This window comes from Furipterus horrens, unplaced genomic scaffold, assembly GCF_987537825.1.
Source record: "Furipterus horrens unplaced genomic scaffold, mFurHor1.1.pri manual_scaffold_1, whole genome shotgun sequence".
Taxonomy (NCBI): domain Eukaryota; kingdom Metazoa; phylum Chordata; class Mammalia; order Chiroptera; family Furipteridae; genus Furipterus; species Furipterus horrens.
Window position 1 is genome coordinate 110,936,256 of NW_028327171.1, and position 6,099 is coordinate 110,942,354.

Consider the following 6,099-nt stretch of genomic DNA (forward strand, 5'->3'; position numbering starts at 1 on the left):
TTAAGACATAGGGGAGCTGGTAGACAGGCGTGTCTTATGACATGTGAACCATGCAAAGGATCACTGAGTGACTGACGGGAACCAGTGGGCATGGGTCACAGATTTCAAGGGCTAATTTTTTAAAAATCAACTTTATTGAGCTATAATTAACATACAGTAAAAATGCACCCATTTTAAGGGTACTGTTCCATTAGTTTTTAACATATGGAACATTTCCATGACTTCTAATATCTGGTATGCTTTGTCATCTAGCTAACAGTACCAGACAGGGGCCTGGTAAGAAATAGATGGCTCAGTTAAATGGGATAATTTGAGAAGAGGGATTATTTACAAAGACGTGGGCATGCTGTAGAGAAAGCACAAGATGGTTCTGTATAGCAATGCGAGAGAGCTGTTACCACTTCTACAGCAGAGGGGTGGAGAAGAGGAAGCAGTTACCAGAATCTGGAAAGAGAGGCTGTGTGGAGAGCACTATCTTACAGGAGTTAGCACTTTCAGTTGGGGGGCACAGCTGGACACAGGGTGGGGTCAGGGAGATAAACATTCCAATCATACTCTCCACTGATTTACTGTTAGGGCTCCCCTTAGCATAATTCAACTAGAAGTCAGAGGGTGAGGAAGCCCCTCCATTTAGTCCTTACATTATCCTCTTAGTTTGTTCTCATCTTTTTGGTTGCTTTTGCTATTATGCAATATTAAAACTGCTACTTCTTCCTCTCTAAAGACATGGCTTAGGTAATTATGCCTTTTATCTATTTTTTGTTTGTGACCTGTTCTTATTGGCTCAAAGGAAATTTAAAAAAAAATAAACTAGTCAAATTCATGTAATTTTCAGTAATTTTTTTTCGGTGTACAAGGAGCTTTTCCAGTCAAGCAGTCATTCTTGAGATCTTCAGATTTTTGAACTGTGTTTTTTAAATTGATTTTAGAGAGGAGGAAGGGAGAGAAAGAATTATTTGTTGTTGAACATAGTTTTCAATTCAATAATCTTAGAATATAGTTCTATAAATTACACTTCAAGCTCTTTGGAAGTGGAAAGACTCTCACATGTTAAAAACAAATTGACTTAGCCCTGGCCAGGTAGCTAAGCATCATGCTGATACACCAAGGTTGCAGTTTCAATCCCTGGTCAAGGCACATAACAGGAATCAATCAAATAATGCATAAATAAATGGAGCAAGAAATTGGTTTCTCTATCCGTCTATCTCTCTCCCTTCCTTTTTCTCTCAAATCAATTAAAAAAAAAACAAACATTAAAACTAAATTGACTAAAAATCAAAATTACAACTAAACCATAGAACACAATCATCATTCAGAACCATCAGAAATCAAGCTGAATGGAAGTCCTACAACTATGGAATTAAAGAAAAACCATATTGAGACTGGTAGGAGGGGTGGAGAAGTGGAACGGGCTGGTCCCACACCCACGTGTGGTGAATAAAATTTGGAAGGGATATCTCGGGAGCTAGAGGTCCCAACTCCACACCAGGGGCCCCAGCCAAGGGTTCCAGTGCCAGGAAGAGAAGTCCCCATAACTTCTGGCTGTAAAAGCCAATGAAGATTAAGTCTGAGGAATTCCTCTTAAAGGGCCTGCACACAGACTTACTCAGACCCACTCCCTCTGATCTCCAGTGCGAGGGCAGTAGATTGAAAGGCTTCAGAGTCATATGGAGAGAAAATGAAGTGTCTGGCATCAGGGAGAGAGCTGGGGTGCAGCTTTCACCCAGACAGAAGTGCTGGAAGAGGCCATTGTCCCTTTCTGAGTGTTCCCCCCACAGAGCCACAGAACCAGCAAGAGGGCGCCATATCTGAGACTCCATCCACCAGCTCACACTATTTGCTCCACCTTGGTGAGTCCCTGAGGCTCCATTCCACCCAAGTTATGGGCCCACCCAAGCCGTTTCCAGTGGCTTTTCCATACGAATGGCTTGTCTTGGCCCATGCTTCAGATTTTCCTAAATTGTCTCAGACATCATCTGGCTTCAGCAAGCCCCATCTCTCACTAAGTTGCCCCAGGCCTGGCACTAGCAGCAGCCAGCTTTGGTTCAAGCTTGGCCTCACCTGGGCAATTCCAAGCCCAGCACAAGTAGCAGCCATCTGTGGGTCAACTTGTAGCTTATGCCATGTGACCCTGGACAGAACACTGGCAGTGGCTGCCCTTGGATGTGCCAACAGCACTCAAGGCTCAGCTACAACAGGAGGGTGTACATCATGGCTTCAACTTGAGTACCCAGCTTAGGTGATAGGGGAGGCTGTGCCCCCAATACTCTACAGGAAACTTACTACATTAGGACATTCTACCAAGCCTGGGAGATGTAGCAGCTCTATCTAATACACAAAAACAAACACAGGGAGGCTGCCAATATGAGAAGACAAAGAAACATGGTCCAAATGAAAGAACAAAACAAAACTTCAGAAAAATAACTAAACAAAATGGAGACAAGCAATCTAGTAGATGAAGAGTTCAAAACACTGGTTATAAGGCTGCTCAGTGAACTTAGTGAGAACCTCAACAGCATAAAAAAGATCCAGTCTGAAATGAAGGCTACACTAATTTAAATAGAAAAAAAATTTACAGGGAAACAACAGTAGAATATATGAAGCCAAGAATCAAATCAATGACACGGAACATAAGGAAGCAAAAACCCCCCACTTGGAACAAGAAGAAAAAAAAAGAATCCAAAAAAATGAGGATAGTGTAAGGAACATCTGGGACAACTTCAAGAGGTCCAACGTTTACATCACAGGGATGCCAGAGAAGAGAGAGCAATAAATTTGAAATCTATTTGAAAAAATAGTGAAAGAAAACTTCACTACTGGTGAAGGAAATAGACAAGCAAGTCCAGGAAGCACAGAGTCCCAAACAAGATGGATGCAAAGAGGCCCACTCCAAGACACATCATAATTAAAATGCCAAAGGTTAAAGACAAAGAGAGCATCTTAAAAGTAGCAAGAGAGGTTAGTTACCTACAGGGGAGTTCTCATAAGACTGTCCACTAATTTCTCAAAAGAAACTTTGCAGGCTAGAAGAGATTTGCAAGAAATATTCAAAGTCATGAAAAACGGAGACCTATAGCCAAGATTGCTCTACCCAGCAAAGCTATCATTTAGAATTGAACGGCAGATAAAGAGCTTCCCAGACAAGAAACAAACTAAAGGAGTTCATCATCAAACCGTTATTATAGGAAATGTTAAAGGGACTGAATTAAGAAAAAGAGGAAGGTCAAAATTATGAACAATAAAATGGCAAAAAATACATATCTGTCAACAATTGAATCTAAAAAACCAGCTAAGCAAACAAGAAGAGAGAGAGAATCATGGGTATAGACAGCATTTTGATGGTTGCAAGATGGAAGGGGGGTGTGAGGGAAAGAGTGAAGAGGTGAGGGAATTAAGAAGTACAAATAGATAGTTACAGAATAGCCATGGGGATGTACAGTATAGGAAATGGAGTAGCCAAAGAATTTACATGCATGACCCATGGACAGAAACAATGATGGAGGAGTGGTGGATGCTGGGTGGAGTGGGGCAAAGGGGAAAAAATCAGGACAACTTTAATAGCATAACCATTAAAATACAATTTTTAAAATGCAAACAAAGAAAAAGAAAACCAAATTGACTTTGTATCGTCTTAGTGCCTCTTGCTAAAATTATTACACAATTCCTCTGTCATCTGTGAGTTTTTTTGCAATATAGGTTTACTCTGGAGAGTTACTTCATTATGATCTATTTCAATTATTCAAATTCCCTCATTTCTTGTGTTCTAACTCTGTTATCTCTGGGGTGTATCCTCCTAGAAGTTCTGGGAATTTAGTGATACCTTAATTTAGTTATGAGGTCTTAATTTTCTATAAATTTTTTCTGAGAAATTTCAGAGGGGATCTTTTCATTTCTGTAGGCGAGAAATTGGAAAGTTTGTAGGGACTTATGACAATGATAGCTGTTAATCTGTGTATGGGGTGCAACACAAAAACCTTAGCTCTGGTCAAGACAGGGACACTAGGATATATTGAGGGCAATAGAAACTGAAGAATTCTAAGGGCTTCTGCAGGTACTTGACGAGGTTCTCCGCAATTTTCTTCCATAGACCCTTGATGAGGTTTTACCTTTCCTAAGCATGTTTAAGCATCATTTTCCCATACCACACATTTTACTCCTCCCTCTTGTCAGGATGGGAGCTTTCCAGGTTTTGCCTTTGAAATTTCAAGATATCTTGGTCCTAGAATCCATTAAAAAAAACATCTCTGGTGTGGCCCTCAGCTCCCTTCTCATCTCTCAGGTCCAATTTTGACATTCTAAACTGCAGTGATATAAAAAACTGTCCCAGAATCTCCCAGACTCCTCTGTCAGCAAGCTTCCTATTAAGTTTTATTAATAAGGGGTACTAGGAGGAAAGGGAAAAGGGACAGATTTTGATTTTTTTCTATATATTCCTGTCTGTGTTGCCCCAGGAGTGCCAGTTGACTCCAGCTTCCAAATTCTTTCAGTTTTTCTAGAACTAGACTCACTAGGCCTATCATAGTACCAGCATCTGGGAGGTGCTTCCTTCTCACAGGTCTGAACAGCAGATCTGGGAGTTCACCCTCTCCCACCTCCTGAACTCCTTATTCTAGTAACCAAAACCCTTCCTCTCTGTTTCCCAGTTTTGAGGGTGGTAACCATTTCCTGCGGTTGTCATCTTTGGGTTCGGTGTTCCCTTTTGATCCAACACCTGTCTAACCAATTCCTTGCAGTACTGCATACCCTCTGCCGAAATACCTGTTGGGGCTTTTGTTTTCATTGGACTCCAATCAATACATCCAATATAATCTACCTTTGTCTAGTAAAAACTGAGCAGGGAGTAGGGCTCTCATCCTGTTCCTGGGACACAGGAAAGTCGATGGTTAAGTCGGTGTAATCTGCAGTAAGAATACAGACACTCCAAACTTTTTATAGATGATCACTGACTGAAAGCTTTGTGAATAAAACTAGCTTCAGTAAGAGAGCCTAACTGGCGGCCTGGAGTACAAAAGCCAAGTTGCAGAGAAATGTAAAGTAAGTAAAATGTAAAGAGAAGGGTCCCCTCAGTTGAACTCACATTCCATGTTGTACCAAGTCCTGCCAAGGCAAGGCAAAATATTCTGGGGAAAAAAATCAGACTGATACTTTAGTCATCATTTAAGATCTTTCCACAGAAGTAATGGGTAAACATACAGTAGTGGCTCAGTTCCCTGGTACCTTTAATATCTCAGTTTTCAGTGTTTTACACACCTTTATGCATAGCAAATGTGTGGAACTAGTATAGGAACCTGAGGAAGCCATAAAGTACTTCTGAGAATTGGTTTCCTTTGGGGCCAAGGTCTCTTGTGACACACAAAGATGTGGACACATCTGGCAGGGAAGACGTGAGTGGAGTCTTCATCAATAGACATCAGATAATTGCCATTTAGGCCACACCTGGGAACTCATGGAAGCATAAAGCACTGGTGAAAGTGGGACTGGTGGATGGGGTAGGAACTATTGCCTTGGTTTCTTTCTTTTTTTTAAGACTTTATTGAGACTTCTGGCCAAGATGGAGGTATAGGTAGAAACGTTGTCTCCCTCCACAACTAAGAAGGAATACAGCTACCTCAAAACTAGAAACAACCAGAAGTTCCAAAAAATCAAACTGCATGGAAGCCCAGCAAAGATATAAAAAGTACTCATTCAGACAGGTGCAACAGCTCTCTACCTAAGACACAGAGGCAAACACAGGAACCTGTCAAGTTGATGAGACAGAGAAGTATGGTCCAAAAGAGGAAACAGATCAAGGTTCCAGTGGGAGAACTGAGCGACAAGGAGATAGCCAATCTGACAGGCAACGAAACAGTCAACCTAACAGAAGCAGAGTTCAAGACACTGTTGATGAATATGCTCACAGACTTGACAGATATGCTTGAGTACGGCAAATGCATAAGGGAAAAAGAGAAGGCTAAGCTACATGAAACAAAGGAAAATCCGCACAAAACCAATGGTGAAGGGAAGGGAGCCGGGGTTCAAATAAATGATTTGGAACATAAGGAAAAAATAAGTTCTAGTACAGAATGAGGAAACCAGAATTGAAAAAAGAAAAAAGAGCCT